Below are 21,229 nucleotides of genomic sequence, written 5' to 3'. Positions count from 1 at the left end.
AATCTTACAATCACTTGCACTAGCAGTATTAAAAATACCCTACGCAGGATATTTACTATCAGGAAATAGATCAAATTTTTTAGACTACGGAGGAAACATTTCATGGTTTTATACCTGTACCAAAAAAGTATCACCACTATATGTTTTTGAAGATAAACGATGTTATAAAAGAATCCCTATCTTTTATAAAAATAAAGTACATTTCGTTGACACACTTTCAAGACGAACCTATTTCTGGGATACCGCAGTCCCATGTGGATCAGAAAATAGCCACAATGTAGTACAACTGAACCCTGATGAAGATAAATATTACCTTCTTACCCCATACCCCACATTAATGCAATCACTCAAAAAATTTTCACCAGAAAGCATTAGAGCTATTGCTCGAAACCCAAATATCGACTTACAATCAATTGGAATATATTCAAAATCCGATATCTAACATGACATTAGAACACAACAATTTCAAGAATTATTAACACAAATGGACACTATACAAAGACGATCAATTGACCAAAATTTACGCAAACTTGCCGAAACCGCAGGATTTGCAGATATCTATACACAAGATTATAGCGGATATTTTAAAGACATTAAAGACTATATATATATCTAAACGGTGAAAAATACCGACCACAAGATATCTCACCTAAAAATATTTTTAGCTTTGTTACACTAAAAAATGAAATTCTTGATTTTCTAGGATGGCCCTATTACATCTTAGTAAAATTGACTATTCTATACGCAATGTTTAACTTAATAGGATTTCTTTTTTCACTTTTAAAAGGAATCTATAATACATGCGCTATACACACACAAGTAAATAGACAAGCAAGTGTAGCACGCATACTATTTGCAGGATTTTTCGGAATTTTTTCATCATCAATAAACAAAATTCTTTTAGACACACAAATAAAAGAATACAATACAAAAATAGCGACAAGACAGAACACGTACGACGAAGAACATAATAATATAGAAATAACGCCTACAGCACCACAGTTACCACCCCTACCACATAACCATCCATTATCCCTAGTCCCACGAAATTTTCGAAATTTAGCAATAACACATAATCCAACTTTTAGACCAAACATATCGCAAAGTCTCATACAACATATAATGACACATCATTCACAAGATGAAAATACATATAAACAAATTATCGAACAACCCCATACCACCGCTTTTCAGTCTCAAAATAATAGTTTTTTTAGCCCACGATGAGCCGACAACTTGGATCCCTACACCGCTCAAATTCCCACCCAACCAACCTCAACACTCCAATTACAATAATTCCCCTTTTTGCTTTCCCGCCACCCAATTTCCCAACTAGTAATATAACATCAGGCATGAATTCAGACACTAATTCAAATATTTCAGTTTTATACTCCATTTCACAACTCAATAACCCTAATATTGAAACCCCTGATGAATTTGCAGACTCTGAACCATCTCCATCCAATAATTTTCAAACCAACCCCTCAATTTTTTCAAAACCTCCTTTTCAACCAATCCCACCAAATAACCCACTCCCATCCATTTCTACACCCTCTTATGCTTCACAAGTCACCCCAACCTACTCTTCATTTCATTCAGACCGATCATCCAATTCTCCAGATATTCCCCAAATCTCCCAAGAACAAGATAATTTCATCACCCTACAACAACAACCATTACACCTTAACACCCCCACTATAAATCAGATTTCTTCCACAATAGAATCCTCAAACCCACCTACCCCTACACCCTCTTCAGCTTATTTTGCATCATTAGCACAATCATCCACCTTCACCGAATCATCAAATAGCACTAATAGAGCTTATCGCACTTTTAAAAGAAAATTCCCAAACCATCCATTTCCAACCAAACCAGGAACAGCCCGTGAATATATTAATCATCCACATCACACTAACACGAAAGATTTTCTAGCAATCACCTTACCTTCATTTCCACAATATACTTTAAACACCCCTCACGACACTAACGACACACGTAGTTTTGTAGATGAACATGTTTTAATGCCTACACTTCATTGGACATCATATTATCATTTTACTAATCCCCTTTGCCTACCATTATCTAATACTCACAACGATATAGAAAGAAATCAAGAAGATATGCTATATTGACTCACCACACCACTAACACATAGACAATTTACTTATATAGGATATAAAAAGTCACTAAAAACATTCACTGCACCCCGAGCTAACGAATTTACGCTAGAATATTACAATCATAACATCATCTGAACTAACCAAGACCAATTTTTAGATGATGATCGCTTCGCTAACCCACAAATAACAGAAAAACTCTTCATCAAAACACCATATGTATTTACACTCAATATATTTGATCGAAAATTTGATCACATCATTTCTGAAGCACTAACCGACATGCAAGCTTACGAAAGTTTTAAAGAAAAATTTCAATTATTTTCACTAACCTTCCACTTCCTTGCACCACATGAACGCGATTTGCACTGCTCACACGACATTATGTTACGCACTAAACAAACCCACACATATACATATTATCGTTTCATACAAAATCATTTTGATCTACACACTCCATCAAGACAACCACACCACCGTTTTCAGTTTATTAACTCTAAATACACTTCACCATTTTTCTTAATATCACATATTGCATCAAAGATACTAACCTTCACGGTATCCTCCACAATTATGATCCCATAACCCAAATGTATATATTTTGTCCCATCACGAAGACCCTTAACGCAGAAGAGTCCAGACCCTTCCTTATCCCACACGAATTTATCCAACCTATAGAAATCCCAATATTAGAATTCATCCACAACACTAAATACAATCACAAATTATATAACCTCATTCAAAACACACCTTATGAGTTTGCAGTTGGCACTGAAGAACTAAAAACTATTAAAGCACTTCAATTGCTTTGGCCACTGCTTCAAACTAAAAACATCATTCGCATACTAGCAAAATTACTAACAAATTCCGACATCATACACGACATCTTCCCCCACGGTTTTTTCCCCTACGACTAACAGGTAAGTATAATTTATACATATTCTTCACTAGTAAATTTAAATTAAAACTAACCATTCTTTATTCATGTCTCATTTAGATTTTTAGTCTTCATCCCACGATCATCTGCAAAAAACAGAAAAGAAAAATAAAAAATAAAAAACTTGTTAAAATTCTTCTAAAACTCTATTAATATTTTGCACTAGATAAATATAATAAAATTCATACCAATGTAGTAAATTAATTTATAAATTGTTTCCCCAAAAGCAGTAATTTTAAAAATGATGAAAATTTGTAACTTAATTTTTCCCCAAAACTAGCAGTAAAATTAAAATTCTATGTAGTAAATTGATAAAACAAAAATGCAGTACTAACCTTTTGATATTTTCATTCACTCGCACAAGAATTCTATCCAAACTCGCACAGCTCGCCCGCGAAGAATTGTTTAAATAATGAATTTCAGTTTCAAGTTTTCACACTCAACAACTCTAACACACGATAACAAGTTTCAAACTTTCCTTTAACCCGGTTGGAAAGGAATTATATACTAAACAAAACTAACCAACGCAGCTTACTAAACACCACAAATCATAAAATAACAGCATGACTAAGAAAAGAAAACCAACGGTACCTAAACCGGATTAACCCAGTTTAAAACTGGATAATTTATTCTTTTGAAGACTATTATAAAGTCTAAGAAAGAAATAATAAAACACAAAAAAGTCGAAAGACAAACCCATAGCAAAAACAATTTGATTTTTGAAAAAAGGACACAACCAACGAAACATAAGAAAAACCACCACAAACCCGACATAAAACGTTATCACATAACAGGACCTCTCACAGAAACCGCACGAAATCATACTCCCACTCCTGGCCTAACCCACCAGAGAGGACGTCCTGAGCATGCTCTATAGCCGGCCTAACCCACCGCGCTACATACACGCTTTGTGACCACACTTCTATTTTTAATAAGAGGTACTCAAGGGTGAGTAACTCTTCAAAATAACCGAACTAAAACAAAATGCTTTTGTGAAAACAACTAACCAAAATCATAATTAAAACACTGAATTAATAAACATTTTATAAAATGTAAATTATACCTTGCAGTATATAGATCAGCATACAACAACAAAGACGAACATCCAAAGACAAAATGACCCCACTACACTCGAAAAAGAATGGCCAACCACAACCAATATGCCGTCCACAATCACAATTCAAAGGATTTAGAGTACGACTTGACTTCGCAGAAAAGGACTTCATTGAACTAGACCAATGACCACCACGATGTTCAAGTATACGTACAGATCCGAGTAACAAGGCATCCCCTCCACGCACAATCTCCATGCCATTCCCAGACGAGGTCGAACACAAAAGAAGTTCTCTACATAAAACAGAAAAACCCGTCATAGCAAACCATTCTTAAATCAGATTGATTTCAGTGGGAAACACAGTCGTTGTCACAAGAAGACACAACGATTGATATCCATCATTCCAGCGTCCTGGAACTTCTCTAACAAGAGAAACCGGATAAGAATATGATGTTCGCCAGATACCAACGTCCATCATCCATCCTTTGAATTGCAGAAAGACAATTCTAAGAAACTCTGTAAAACCCGGATGGGTGGAACCTGATCTAAACTATATTTTATGATTGGATAAATTAGATATTTTACCACTGTAAAGTATTTAATATTAACCAATCATGATCCATCTAACTAACAACCCACTTATTTGTAAGTGCTGAAATTACTTGTAATTTCAGCACCAGAGAGATTTGAATTTAACTTAGAAATTAGTTGCCTCTACAAGAGAACTTCAGCAGCCGCAATAAACCAGTATACCCTAGATCTATTGAGCCTAGCAGAGACTAGTTAAACAACCTGAGACTAGATAATATAAGAGTAAGATTAGGATCGGTATTAGACTAAGAAGTTGCACGAATCTATCCGGCCGAAAAAAAGATAGCGTGACGAGCAGACGGTGTACCCTATCCGAAATTACTCTATGAGTTAACCACTTCGGTCCTAACTCACAAGAATCTTGGAAAAAATGTATAACCTAAAACCTAAACCACGTAGAAGTTTAGCCGTTGATTTTTAATTATAATGCATTTTGCTCAAACATCAAATTGCAATCTTCTAATTTTTACCCATTTTTTAAAACTAGCAAGTTATGCAAGATATCTTGTAAAACTTGCATTGCGAGAACACTCTTTTTTATCTTTCGGATCCATCCAATCTATGGGACCAAAAATTTCAAAACTGTGTAAATCTAAGCAATTAAAAAAACTGGGAATTTTAAAATTCAAACTTGTGATGTTTAAGGCAATATTGAACTGGAATTCGGCGACTTTTCAACTAGCAGAGGTAAAAGAGTGAAGACAAAAAAGATCAGGGAGATAATTCAGTTTCAACATGACACAGACGCAAGGTTCAGTTGATTTACTTCCAACCAATCAGAAAACAGCAAAAACTGAGTTTTATTTAGAATACCAAAGTGCTAATTAACCCGGGTCGAGATCCCGCTCAAAAACCGCTCAAGATATGAGCGGTTTGAGCGGTTTTTCAGCAAGATTTGAGCGGTTTGAGCGGTTTGAGCGGTTTGGGCGGTTTGGGCTATTTTTTTGGAATCAAAAACTATTCCCAAAGTTAACTGTTTTCATTTACAGGGCCCTATGGAATTGTACGAAATTGTATGATAAGCATTTTTTCATATATGAAAATTGTAGGACAAGCCTTTTTGGTCAACCCGGGGGTGGAGATTTTTTAGATATCATAGCGGGACTGTTGAGTATATCGGTGTCATTATTAGCAAAAAAAACATCGGGCGAGTTAGGACTCAAGTTAAAATTGTCATAATTATACAGGAAAAATGCGCAAGGTTGTTCCTAACACAGGGCAAAGTCTTAAAAGTTTTGACTGCAGTTTAAGCCCAATTGAAAAAAGTTTGATTGAAAAGTTGACGAAAGAATCGAAAATTTTTAAAAATCTGTTTTAATAGAATCTTATCCCCCATACGCTACGTAAAGTTCAAAGGGATGTACTTAGCGTAACGTTAAAACAAGCGTTAGTTTGCATTGTATTGCTACTGTTTTTGTGTATATACGAAGCATGATTATCTCGTTGCGGTTGAGCGGTGAACTGATTTTTTTTTCCAGAAACTGTTTAATTCTAAACTAGAAAAAATAGATCATTTCTACACAGAAAAAAATTAGGCTAGATAACCTTTATAAAATTTCTATTTAAAAAAACAGCTTCTGTTGGATACGGGTTGCATTGAGATCCTCCGGGCAATATCTTTGAGAAGGTATATCAAGGCTCCGTCAAAAACGACTGAATAAAAAACGACAATAACTAAACTACTCTAGCAGAGTATTAATTCTCATCAGTGCTAAAGTCTGGAACCAGGCGCTATTTTTTAAACTGGTACCTATTTCCAGTATCGTTTTGGGTTATGTTCGTTTTTTTTCCGAATACTTGTTATGATTTTACGAAAAATTGGCAAGATTTTCTCCGAGAAACTAACTACCCGAAGCACAATTATTCTGTAGTTTTTCCTCTTCCATATGCAAAATGTGTAATTAATGATTATTGGTTGCGGTCGTCTGAAAACCTCAGCCCGGGCTCAATCAATTAATGATTTGTAAATATTTAAGATCTGAGGCCGATGAAAACATAATGCTAATTCACCTAGCGGATCCGATAGAAAAGAAATATGCATCTCCGATACCTCTATGTCAGGAAACAGACTCACTTCAGATGTCGCTACGTGTATGTGCAATGAGCCAAACAACTGGAAACTTCCAAGAGTTCTCCATGTTGGAAATGCAGGTAAACAATCATAATAACCAATGTGGTTGTTTGACTAAAAGGGCCCTGTCGCGGGTTCATTATCCTAAAAAAGTCACACTCCTCCCCCCTATCCTTAAACTTCTGTAACAAGTTGTCAAGCGTTTTACGATTTTACTCTATCTTGCCTATGTCTGAATTTTTTTCTTACGACTCCCGTGTTGAAGTCCCCACCGTTAATTATCGCTTTCTCAGCAGTAACCTTGTGATCGCTATTTTCCAGCGCCGATTCATGTAAAACTCAGTGTTTTTTGTATTGCTAAACCTGCGATAAATCAGGGCTATTTTAGTAATGATTCCATAGAAAGTCAAAGCTAAAACTTTTCTTGAGCTAGCGGTAATTGAAGCTTTCTTCATCCTTTCCAGCACAAAAACTTCTAAAAAAGTCTTCGAAAAATTTAATTTAAAGTTAATTACAGGAAAAACAATTGAGGTTTTCTGTAAAGTTCATGGTTTCAATTTTTGATAAAATGAAACAATTATTGTGGTTTTTTGAAGCCAAAAATAGTTTTGATTCAAGTGAGTTTTCACATGCTCAAAAGCATAAGCTTCAACAGAAGTTTCATTTTTTACTGTGATGGGAATCATCTGTGCTGCTTGCTCAGGAACTGGCTTTTTTTGTTTCGACCACTTTCGAAGAAGGGAAGTAAATATGGCATTAGGAGTTTTTCATGTTTTTTAAATATCCAGGTTGACAACATCAAGAAGATTTTGTAAGGTTTAACAATGGTATCTTACAGAAACTCTCCCGGTCTTACTTTGGACTTTTAAAAAAATCAGAAATTGTTTAAAACTCGGTTTTCCATTAAAATTGGCAAAATTTTGCTCAAAAATTGACCTCTTCAAATATTATGAACTATAGATTGATTGTAATTATAGCTTGAAACATATTTTTAAATCAAGTCAATCACTGTTCACTAAAAAGTAACAAGAGCTGAAAAACAGAAAAACGAAAAAAAAAAATGCCATAAATTCAAAATTTTGTGTGGTCATTTTTTGAATAAGTTTCCTCTTTGAGTTTCTCTTGAAATTATTGCGCTGGGGTTTTTCTGTGATATTTGCACAGCAACCTGGTTTTCTAGTTAGCATATGAAATTCTTCACTTTCAATTCTTCATCAAAGTTAACTCGGTTGATTAGTTTTTCAAAAATCTTTCAAAAAACAATTGATCAAAGCTATAATTTTTCCTTGGCCGTGTTTTATGATTGATATTTTGACTGAAGGCTTTGAAATCAATTCCAAGTACTGGTTGGAATAGAGTGGTAGTCCTTAAGAAAGCTGGTCTTAAAACTACCAGTCTGTAGAAAATGAACTGCTAGCATTTCATGAGCGTATGGGAAAAAGCAAAGGAGCTCAAAAAACGAGCTCAAGGGTGCTTAAAGAATATATGACTAATTTTTGTGAAATCTGTTTTTAATCTGCAGTTATTTATAAACATTGTAATTGGTATTACCTGCTTGAAAAGAGATCAGCAAAAAGCTTGAGAAGTGAAAATCATAACTGCAAGATGTTTTTTGTACAAAGTGAATTGTTTGAGTAGTTTTTTCTACCGATGGAACAAATATATATGCATGAAACTTCAAGTCATTTTCTCAGAAAAAAGCTTTTCTCAGTTTTTGTGTCAAAATCAATTGCATTCAAAAGAATCAGTGTCTTTCACAAAATATAATTCGGCTATTCGAAGATGCGACTATTTGGGCATATGCATAGAGATGCACAGGGCTTTGCTTTTTTGAAAATTGTTCTGGCAAATGAATCTCAAAGATTTCATGTCATTTATCTGCCAGTTAGTTAGTCCCTCCAAAAGAAATACAGTCCTTTGATCCTTGCAAACGAAAGTTACCAAAGTTAGGCTTTAAGTAGTGGATATAGGATTTTCGGTGTAATATCAATCAAAAACTTTTTTCCGATTATTTTTGGTGTGAGTTCTGAGGCGTCTCACCTTACTCGTACCCAGTAAATTTTGTAAAACAGATCTGAAATATTCTTTTTAAGATTTAAATTTCAGATCTGAAGTAGGTTGTGAAATGTTTAAATATCGCTTGGAGACTTTAAGGATTGGTTATTACAGATCTAATTTCAGGTCTGAAATTTTCTTTTTCTTGGTTGTTTCAGATCTGAAAAAATTTATTTCAGATCTAATTTCAGATCTGAAATTTAGTTTTTCTCGTTTAATTCAGATCTGAAAAATAAATGCTTCACACTCAATTTTTGCTATTTTGATTTTTTTTAACTTCTGCTAGTTACTAGCAGGTACTCAGCAAAGTGTCAGTTGGAGACTGCCGAAACATGTTTCCCCAAGCATGAGATACACCTTGGAAACGCAAAAGTAGCACATGAAAATGTTACCGGTCTTATAACAGTTTTTGAAAACTTTTTAACACAGTTGAACAAGAAATTAAGTTCGAAAAAAAAACTATTTGTGAAAATATTCGTAAGTTTTTCTTTCAAAATTTTAGATATTACGAAAAACCGAAAAAAGCTATTAGTAAAATTTTGGAAATTTTCTGAGTTTAACAACCCGCTGAAAGAGTATTCCAATTGTTGGACCAGTAAATTCGGTAATTCATTTCACAGGTTGGCAGCGAAACTAGGTATAATCAACAGTTTAATTAGAGAGCGATAAAAGAGTAGTAAATCAATTTCTATTTATATGGAAAGTTAACCGGCTGTTGAGATCTGATCTCGTGATATGACATCGCGCAATATCGCGTGACATCGTGCGATATCCAATCATATTCTTATTTTCAAGCAAAAAGTGGGAAATGACTTCTCTATAAAGTGAGAGGTCATTTCTCTGAAACTTAACACTCCTCCGTTCAAAATCAGAACTAAATCATAGCCTACACTACTCTGGAGGTTCAGTTTTACCATGTCCCATACGATGTTTGTTAAGAGAAATATTATTTTTTTTCTGTCCTATGTCAAATATCCGTATCAATTTGCCTGCTCTGCTTTCAAACTTCTTACGCTCCCTTAGCTTTGAACCTAACTTCATGTCAATACTCTGAAATTTCTCAACCTCGCATAAGTTTCTCGACTCCTCCTTACCTCGTTCATTTAATGACGTTTTAGATTTTGGATGGACTCTAGGTTCATTTTTCAGCTCAACTTCTTTCCTTATATCATCGTCTTTTATCAAGTTCTCCTTTTGCTCATTCAAATTCTTCTCTTCTGTTTCTCTGCAAAAATAAGTCTTACTGAATCTGAACTCAGAAGAATTGTTTTGCATTTTTTCAACACTCATTTTTTTGTGATTTCCAAATCCTATTATTTTCCAAATGAAAAGATTGCCTCGCTCACTAAGTGGATAAACAGTCCCATTTCCTTGCTCAATACATGACTTTAGTCCAAAAACTACTTTAGCTCCTCCTCTAGTAAGTTTTGAGACTGACACTAAATTTTCTGAGTTTTCTGGTACATAGAAACAATCACTCATTGAATTTTTTTTCGAATTTCCTTGACAATCTTTCACAAAAAATTCAACTCTTCCCTTACCTAAAACCTTAGACTCCGTTTTGTTAGCGTTTTCAACAGTTTCGCTAAAAATCTGGTCAAGCTCAACAAATAAATTTTTATCCTTTATCATACTGCATGTTGCGCCTGAATCTATAACTAGGTTACCGTCGACTCTCTCAGCCGAGTTGTAAAAGCTAAAATGAGTTTCATTAGTTTCAGCTAACAGCTGGTCTTCTCTCACGCTTTTTCGCTCAAATTCCTTCTTACAATCCCTAGCTATGTGTCCTATTTCTAAGCACCTGAAACATTTAGCAGGAGGTCTATCACTAGATGACTGGTTAACCTTATTCACTAACTTAGATCTACAATGAGCTGCTATGTGTCCTGTCTTATTGCACCTAAAACATGTTTTTATTCTCGAAATAAACGAATGTTCAGTCTCCTCCTTCTCATTTTTATGATCACTTTCAAAGTTTAGCAAATCTTTCTTAATTTCGTTCAAACTCTTATCATCTTTGTTAAACTTAACCAAGGTACAAAACGTATTGAACTCTTTTGGTAGGCCTTTAAGAATGATTGACACAAACATGTTTTCACTTAAACCCTCGTCTACTTCATCTAAATTATACTGCAACTCTTCAGCTCTAGTGATATAATTGACTACACTCTCATTAGCTTTCATTCTTATCGAAGTTAAATCTGAAGTCAATTGCTGCAGTCTAGGTCTCTTCACAGACTTCATACATAGCAATATAAATTAGCACAATAGAATTTTTGGAGTGTTTTTTTATGGAACATCTATTTCTTAAATCTGATTGGAGTTCGGATCTCGCAGCGACGGATTACGATCCCCCCAAGCAACAACAAGTATCTACAAATTTATAAAACACCACATCAAATGAGTTTATCAAAATGAACAGTTTGTCAGTTTCTATCTATCACTGTTTTTTTTCTCTCTTTCTCTCTCTCTCTCTCTTTCTTTCTCTTGGTGTATCTCTCTTTCGTGTGCTTCTTTCAGCTTTCCGTGACTCCAGACTTCACTGATCACTGAATTGTCTCAATGCCCTGTCTCACTGACTCTTTGTATTGCTCTGTTTTCTGTCTGCCAGTTCACTATCTTCTTTTTGACTTTTTCCTCGTTTGACTTTTTTTTGTGACTTTAACTGTGTCAACACCTTACAGCTTGCTCTCTCAGTATTTTGTCGTTAAGTCAATCAATCTTGATTTCTGACATTTATTTTAGCAGCTGGGCCCATAACCTTTCACAGGTTGGCAGCAAAACTAGGTATAATCAACAGTTCAATTAGAGAGCAATAAAAGAGTAGTAAATCAATTTCTATTTATATGGAAAGTTAACCGGCTGTTGAGATCTGATCTCGTGATATGACATCGCGCGATATCGCGTGACATCGTGCGATATCCAATCATATTCTTATTTTCAAGCAAAAAGTGGGAAATGACTTCTCTATAAAGTGAGAGGTCATTTCTCTGAAACTTAACAATTCAGAGCGTTTTTTTTTGTCCTTTAACTGCAAGCCCGAGTTGACAAAAAAAATCATCGCTGGTTCAGAGGTATCTCAGTTTTGTAGAAAAATTTGGGGCTAATTCAGACATAACCAAGAAACTTTCAGCGATAGCTCAGATTTATTTATTTTTGTTTTTCAGCGATAATCTTGGATCAATTAGCTATCTCGCATCCAGTTTCAAGCGTTAATAATCGATTATATCACCTTTTTAGTACCAGTCTTACTAAAATTGAGAAACATTCGATTTTAAACAATTAATAATTGATTATAACGTCTCTTTTTAAAATCAAATCATAATTAATTATAATTCATTATAATCGATCAAAATTAATAATTTATTCGTCTATTTTTTGATACAATTGTAATCGATTATAATTGATTATAATCCATTATTTTTTTTAAATTTCCAGTTCATTAGTTTTGCATAAAAATCCATTATAATCGATTATAATTATAATTGATTATAATCCCTTTTGTTTGTGCGTTTTGTCTTTGAGGTTGCATCTATATTGCTTAAATTTTACGCTTTTTGTAGAAGTTGTTTCCTATGAAAAATTAGAAAAATATTTTTAAAGTTTTTCAATCAATTCAAATTTTTAAATTTTTTTCTATTTCTTCCCCATTGGAGTTGTTTTGTGATGCCTATTTGAAAGTTTTCTAAACACCAGAAAATCAGCAATTTTACTTACTTTCATGATTTTTTCGGAAAATTTATTTTTCATCTACCGCGGAAACCTTTCTACTCATATGAAAGGATCTCTATGAAACTTTGTTTCGTGGTAAAGCTTTGTGTTCAGATGAACCAAAGTGTTCAAGTGATCTCTCTTTTAGCGATATTCTTATTGACACAAAAACAATAACCAATAAGATATAATTCGAACAGAGTTTTGAAATGACTAAATTTTGGCAAAATAAGAGATTATGATCGATTATAATCGATTATAATTAATTTCAAGGGTTTTTTTGTAAGAACTATAATAAATTATAATCGATTATAAAAGATTATAATCTCTTAGAAAATATCACGATTATAATCAATTCTAACTCTTCAAACACTTAATTTTGGTAACTACAATCAATTATCATTGTCAAAAAATAATCATAATAATCCGTTATGATCGATTACTTACGCCTAAACTTGGATGCGGGATGTTAAATCCCTGAATCAGAATTGATTTTCACGTCTTGTTTACCTGATTTCCTTGTTACCTGTCTTGTTTTTGTTGAGAATAGTCATTACTATCAACGGTAAATTTTTCCAGAAAATGTCACCATTTTCGTCCGATTTCAGTTCCCGCGTATATAAATATTTTCTAGTGACGTAAATTTTGATTGGATTTCTAGTGCACTTAGTATATTAACTAAACTTGACCCCGTAAGTTTTCTTTTTTAGGTGTCCTTCTACATTAATTCGGCTTAATTGCCTCAAATTGCCTTTTTTGACGAGCGAAAATAATTCTATGTGGATGTATTATTGTTTTGAGGGTAAAGGGGGACAAAATAATTTTTCATTTGTCGATTTTTTTTGAAATTGTTCCTTTCTTCTCTACAGATTTATATACCGCAAAAATCAGTTTTCTAGACTATAAAATCGTTTTTCTGAACTGTATAAAATCCCTATATTCATTTTTGTGTCTAATTGGGTTATATACAATCGATTGTTTACCAGTAGAAATTCTGTATAAAAATCATTGCAGTCTTTGTTTTGCAACGGTTGCTATAAAAATTATTTTAGAGTTGCGACAAAAATCGGACGAATTTCGACCGTGGAATAGCTTTAGGGTTGCGACAAAAATCGGACATCGCTCGACCGTGTCGGTCGAATCATGCGTCGAACACCTCAGCCCGGGTAGTCGCGAGTTCTTCAAGAGTGAAATATTCCTAATACATATACTTTCATGGTTATTGCAGTGAAAATCTATCTCTAATTCATGAATGATTCATATCTGATTCAGACCTATAAATTTAGCTCTATTTCACTGATGATTCAGCCGTGATAAAATGACCCTGATCATAGATTGAGCCAAAGTTGGTCATCGCTGCGAAATATCTGAACTTATCTGTCAACTCAACCCCGGGTAACTCATTCAAATGCTGTAAACTTGGATGCTGTTTTTCTTTCAAAATTTTAGATATTACGAAAAACCGAAAAAAGCTATCAGTAAAATTCTGGAAATTTTCTGAGTATAACAACCCGCTGGAAGAGTAATCCGATTGTTGGAACAGTAAATTCGGAAATTCAGAGCGTTTTTTTGTCCTTGAACTGCAAGCCCGAGTTGAGGTGACAAAAAAATCATCGCTGGTTCAGAGGTATCTCAGTTTTGTAGAAAAATTTGGGGCTAATTCAGACATAACCAAGAAACTTTCAGCGATAGCTCAGATTTATTTATTTTTGTTTTTCAGCGATAATCATGGATCATTTAGCTATCTCGCATCCAGTTTCAAGCGTTTATAATCGATTATATCACAATTTTAGTACCAGTCTTACTAAAACTGAGAAACAATCGATTGTAAACAAATAATAATTGATTATAACGTCTCTTTTAAAAATCAAATCATAATTAATTATAATTCATCATAATCGATCAAAATTGACAATTTATTCGTCTATTTTTGATAAAACTGTAAGCGATTATAATTGATTATAATCCATTATTTTTCTTTGAAATTTCCAGTTCATTAGTTTTGAATAAAAATCCATTATAATCGAATATAAATATAATTGATTATAATCCCATTTGTTTGTGCGTTTTGTTTTCGAGGTTGCATCTATATTGCTTATATTTTATGCTTTTTGTAGACGTTGGTTCCTATGAAAAATTAGAAAAATATTTTTAAAGTTATCCAATTAATTCAAAGTTTTAAGTTTTTTTTTCTATTTCTTCCCCATTTGGAGTTGTTTTGTGATGCCTATTTGAAAGTTTTCTAAACACCAGAACATCAGCAATTTTACTTAATTTCATGATTTTTCGGATTTTTTTTTTCATCTACCGCGGGAACTTTTCTTCTCATATGAAAGGATCTCTATGAAACTTTTGTTTCGTGATAAAGCTTTGTGTTCAGATGAACCAAAGTGTTCAAGAGATCTCTCTTTTAGAGATATTCTTATTGACACAAAAACAATAACCAATAAGATATAATTCGAACAGAATTTTGAAATGACAAAATTTCGGCAAAATAAGAGATTATGATCGATTATAATCGTTATAATTGATTTCAAGGGTTTTTTTGTAAGAACTATAATCAATTATAATCGATTATAAAAGATTATAATCTCTTAGAAAATATCACGATTATAATCAATTCTAAATCTTTAAACACCTAATTTTGGTAACTACAATCAATTATAATTGTCAAAAAATAATCATAATAATCCGTTATGATCGATTACTTACGCCTAAACTTGAATGCGGGATGTTAAATCTCTGAATCAGAATTGATTTTCACGTTTTGTTACCTGTCTTGTTTTTGTTAAGAATAGTCATTACTATCAACGGAAAATTTCTCCAGAAAATGTCACCATTTTCTTCCGATTTCAGTTCCCGCGTATAGAAATATTTTCTAGTGACGTAAATTCTGATTGGATTTCTACTGCACTTAGTATTTTAACTAAACTTGACTCCGTAACTTTTCTTTTTTAGGTGTCGGTCTACATTAATTCGGCTTAATTACCTCAAATTGCCTTTTATGACGAGCGAAAATATTTCTATGTGGATGTATTATTGTTTTGAGGGTAAAGGGGGACAAAATAATTTTCATTTGTCGATTTTTTTTGAAATTATTTCTTTCTTCTCTACAGATTTATATACCGCAAAAATCAGTTTTCTAGACTATAAAATCGTTTTTCTGAACTGTATAAAATCCCTATATTCATTTTTGTGTCTAATTCGGTTATATACAATCGATTGTTTACCAGTAGAAATTCTGTATAAAATTCATTGCAGTCTTAGTTTTGCAACGGTTGCTATAAAAATTATTTTAGAGTTGCGACAAAAATCGGACATATTTCGACCGTGTCGGTCGAATCATGCGTCGAACACCTCACCCCGGGTAGTCGCGAGTTGTTCAAGAGTGAAATATTCCTAATACATATACTTTCATGGTTATTGCAGTGAAAATCTATCTCTAATTCATGAATGATTCATATCTGATTCAGACCTATAAAATTTAGCTCTATTTCAGCGATGATTCAGCACTGATAAAATGACCCTGATCATAAATTGAGCCATAGTTGGTCATCGCTGCAAAACCTCTGAGTTTTCCTGTCAACTCAACCGCGGGAGAGCAGAAAAAAAAATACAAAACCTTTCCATCTCTGGCAAACTTGAGCGCATGTTCCCAACCAGTCTTTTTGTAAATGTTGATTAACAAAATCCGGGAACACTAATCTTTATTAACAGTGTAAGTTGATGAGTTTGTTGCAAAATATTTCCACTTCAGGCAGCAGAAATGGAAAGAAACTCAACAGTGCTGAACGCCTTAGGCGCCCAGAAAGTGAAAAACAGTAACGATTGTTTTGGCAAGCAAGGATCACCTTTATTTGCTGTCGACAGCCAATCTAATGCCGAATGCTTGTTTGGATTGCGAAAAAATGCAAGCTATATATGCGATTACCAACAGAGTATGTGGGTCAACAACTACTTTCGGAAGATTTCACCGTACAAGGCTTGGATTGAAAAAACTATACAACAAAATTCCAAGTGATAAAAAAACCAATTAACTGATCGATAATAATCCTCGTGATTTTCATCGTTTGGTGAATCAAAAATCTGTTGGGTCAAGTTATTGTTGTGGGAGTTGTTGAAAAATTCTATATTATAATTAATAAAAACGTATAAAATGCAAGCAGAACTTAGAAAACCTCAAAGATGCTAATTATTGCCAAGTCACTTAAACAGAAACTTCCGAAATGTCATGGATACAAAAAGTTTCCATATGAATGTCTGCGTGAGCTGAAGATTGAGTTAAAAAGATAACAGGTTAAAGGGTCAAGTAATGATTAAGTTTTTCCAAAACTATGTAAATTTTGTCAAAATATTGCGCTCAATATGCCTAATTCGAGTCAATTCTAAAGATCCCTACAGCAAATAGTTGCTTCTTTTTGCTCAGTGCTGAAAATTTATCAGAACATTTTTGAAAAAAGTTACACTTAATGCAAAGTTCACTTATTTTTGATCTCAATCTTTTTTGTAAATATAGTTTAATTGTCAACTCTTACTCTGATATCTTATTTTAATGATATCTTATTTATTACTGAGACTGATATCTTATTAAAAAAAACTCGGTTATACATGTTTCTTACGCCGTTTAGTCAATTGTATATCATTTATGCCATCTCAACTTGTGGCAGTTGTTTCGCTTAAAAGTTCTTATGATACACATTAGAAGGTCAAACTGTGCATTTTGTGCATTGTAAGTGGATTCCGCAACAAGGACGCTCCCTTTGTTCTTTTTTTGTTCTTTCATTCCTTTTGATCTTTGACTTTTCTATGGAATCCAGGAACATACAGACACAAAATTGTGCGCCTATCCGGTGTACAGTCTGGCCTCGTAATGTAAATAATAATAATAACAATGACAAAAAATTGTTGCCATATCCGAGTTTATTGAATAGTTATTTGTCAAATTACATAATGCTGGCAAGGATATCAAAAAACCCGATAGGTCTACTCAATTGATGCCGTAATTAAGCATCACAATTTCTGAGAAGTTTCAAGAGTTATCAACTTAAAAGAAGATGTCCAAAACCTAACCTCATTTCAAGAAAAAATGATCAATCTTTTTTTCATTATTTGTGATGTATAGCTCTCGAAAATCATGTAAAACTTTTTTATTTGAGTTTCAATAAGATTGCTGACTCTATCAGTAAATTCTGCAAAAAAAATTCTTTAGGACTTTTATTTGTTTAATATTCGTTGGTTTCATTTTATTACTTATTTATTTTTCAATATCTCAATCTCTGAGTTTAAAATTGAATTTTTTAGAAATTTAATTTAACAATCTAAAAACCTAACTATAAAAAAACTTTGAATAGCTCGTACATGTGCAATTCTCTCACTGAGAATATCTTGTTAGCTTCTTTGATAAACGTTAGAGACTGATAACTCTGTTTCTTTGAAAGTATTCTCAGATTTTGGTTTTGTTTCGTTTCAAGTTTTTGTAGGCAAGTTTTATTAGCTGTGCCCACAGGATAACTTCATGATGCAGTTTTGCTGAATGCGATTGAAATAGATTTCAATAAGTTGTAAAAAAATTTTTTTTTAAATAATATATTTTGAAAGTTTTTGACGAGAAAGTCCAAATGAAAATTGAAATCTAAATTTTCGTCCATGTGAAAGCCCGAATATTTAAAATATACGCTTTTTTTAATATCAACTGTTCCAGATTTTTTATTGGTTACTCCTATAATTTTCTCCCTTCTAAAATTAATGTTAATTGTTTTGTCAAGTTTGAGAGTTAGTTTATTGATTTTCAACCAATTGTTATTTTTTGATAACTCCTGATTTTAATGTCGTGTTTGCTTAACTGCCCTATCATCAGCGTGTAAATATGAATTATGTGTCTACTCAATTTATAATCGTTGGTTAATCATTTATCATTGAAATGAACAGTAAGGTATGACTCCTGTTTCAGATCCCATAGACATTTCAGAGAGTATTTTGACTACTTGAGACCTAATTGTCCAATAAGATTTCAACAAGTACTGAATGGAACCTCGTTGTCCGCATTTTTCATCATATTCCATAAGTTTCTCGTCTGAAACAGTATCAAACAATTTTTTGAGATCAATAAAAGTTGCATATGTTACAATTGGGTTCAATTTATATTCATTCCCGATGTTTTCCATGAATTTTAACAAAAGTCTATTGTTGACAATTTTGGTCTTACCCCATTTTGGTTTTTAGTCAAAACACTATGTGTATCTAAAAAACAAAAAAAGCGTTTGTGCAGTACTTTTTCAAAAGGTTTTGCTATTGGCCGATAGTTATCTGGATTAATTTTTTCCCCTTTTTTGAAATACTTTTGAAATGGTTAATTTGAGACACTTTCAATAAATTTTTATCAGAAATTGTTTTTATTTTGTCAGAGTATTAATTATTGTCACTTCGGTTTGTTTATGAAGAAGTTATTCAATCTAAAAAAAGTTTATTTTGTATGAAATCACGTAAAAAAGAGAAAATTTTTTCAGTTGTTTTCAGAAGCTAAACAGTTTTGAAAAATCTCTTCCGATGAACTTTTTGAGATGATTCAATTTTCTCAGCCAGTTGATGTCTTATAATAGCAAAAAAATCCACAAATTTTTTTTTTCTTCTTAACTGAGATTAGCAGATTTTTCGTTTTTAGCCGATAATTCTCTCAAAGTAATGAAAAAGCCTTTGTGTTTCCTTTTGCATCTTTTTCAAATTTTTTGATATGCCTTTGTAGTTTTTTCAAATTTCGCTGTGGGATATTCGCTTCCTAAGCAAATGTAATTTGCAGATTCTTTTTGTTTCCTGCTAGCCATATTCTCGATTCCCTTATCCATTCAGGTTTTTTTGTTTTGTTTGTCGTCGTTTAGTTGGATGGAATTAGTTTATTTTTCTTGTTATTATCTGATGAAACAATTGAGAAGACCCACCAGAATCCTTGTTTGTAAATTCTTCACCGTGCTTTTGTATATCATGTAGGTTTTTAAATAGGTTTTTTCGCAAACATTCTTCTCCTCTCATGTGTTCCAGTCTTTGTATGCTTCCGCTTGGGAAAATTTATCAAACTCAAATTCTATTTTTTGGGTAAGTAGCTGCTGTTGAATACTTGTAATCACTGTATCCGTCATCTTTACAACTGTGGCTAATTTTTAGTACACGACATCTATGCAATTTTTGAAAGTGACTGGCAAGTTGATTCTAAATTGTTTTGGCATTGTAGTTTTTGTGCATTCAGGCAATCATCGCATGTTTTTCATGCAAAATCATTTTTAACTTGACGTTTTGAATGAACAAGATTAAAGTCTCCGAGAAGAACATGTTTAAAATTGGGTTCTAAATCAATTCCATTCAAGTAGTTTTCCAAACTCTTCGTTGAATCAATCAACTTCTAGTCGAGGCTCAAATAAACCACCGCAAAAATTACACTGGTCTTTTTCAAGTTAATCATTGTAGTCAAAAAATGATACTGGTCTGAGGTAAAAACTAATTACTATGCCCCTCTCTCCTACAGCTACCGAAAACATATTTGTGGATATGTGGGAAAAGAGAGCTAGAGTTAATTAGTTTTTGTTCCAGCCATTAAAACTGGAGATGCATTTTTGTCTCCGATTATGTTTTACTTGCCTTTTTTGTTTTTCATGCAAAATCTGAACAATAAAAACTCATCGGAATGGCTCAAAAATATTATCATATTAAAACCTGTAAGAAACCGTGAGCCGAACGACACCAAAACAATTATCCCATTGATGAGAGAGACCGGTTTGACATTAAGACGCGAAATTGTGCATGGGATAGGCGCATACTTTGATGTCTCTATGTTCCTGGATTCCAGAGACAAGTATTTAAGCATGTCGAAGTTTTTATGGAACAAGGGAAGATAATAAAGAAAATAACAAAAGAAGAACAAAGCGAGCGTCCTCGTTACAGAATCTGCTTACAATTAACAAAAAAAACACAGTTTAGCTGGGAAATTTTTGAGTTGTATTAGTTTTTCGTAGGAGTAAGCCGAGCGGATAAGTAAGTCTCATACAGGAAGAAAATTCTTTCAAATAAGGAAACTTCTAATTTTACTCCAAGCAAACTAATTTTGTTAGTTTCAATTAGCTTTTTTTTGGAAACATCTTGAATAGATTCGGCTAAAAGATAGAATTGGTTACGAAAAGTTTTTCAGATTTCATTTTTAATTTTCTGTTTATTATAAATTTTTCGAAAAAAGTTGTCAATGATGTTTTTTTCACTAAAAAATTCACGTTTGAATAACTTGCTCTTACGATAATTACAAAAAACAACACCAAACTGGAAAAAAAAACAAATTGGAAAAATAACTCGTTTTTTTAAAGGAAATTGGTCTTCCAACCGAATTAACCTTTCTTGAAGATGTGGATACTTTTGAAAGATGCGGAGCCCAGGTTGAAATTGGTATCCGCTTTGGTCTTTTGTTTCATGAAGACGACATTATGACTGCGCCCAAATTGTAGTGAAATAAGGTGAGTGACTTCTCTTTCCATCAATTACTTAATATTTGCCTTTTTGGCCGAGGGTGGGAATGTATGAGTTCATGTTTATCCTAACCAAAAATGCTCTATGCAGCTATTACCAAATTAACCAGGGTAAAACTCTTTGTAGGCTTCTTAGAAGAGGTTTTGATGCGATGCGCAGGCTTGTCCAGACTTTTGCGGCCAAAATTT

Source organism: Symsagittifera roscoffensis, chromosome 10, assembly GCF_963678635.1.
Source record: "Symsagittifera roscoffensis chromosome 10, txSymRosc1.1, whole genome shotgun sequence".
Lineage (NCBI taxonomy): Eukaryota > Metazoa > Xenacoelomorpha > Acoela > Convolutidae > Symsagittifera > Symsagittifera roscoffensis.
The sequence above is the reverse complement of the archived record's forward strand: the minus strand, read 5'-3'. Positions refer to the sequence as shown.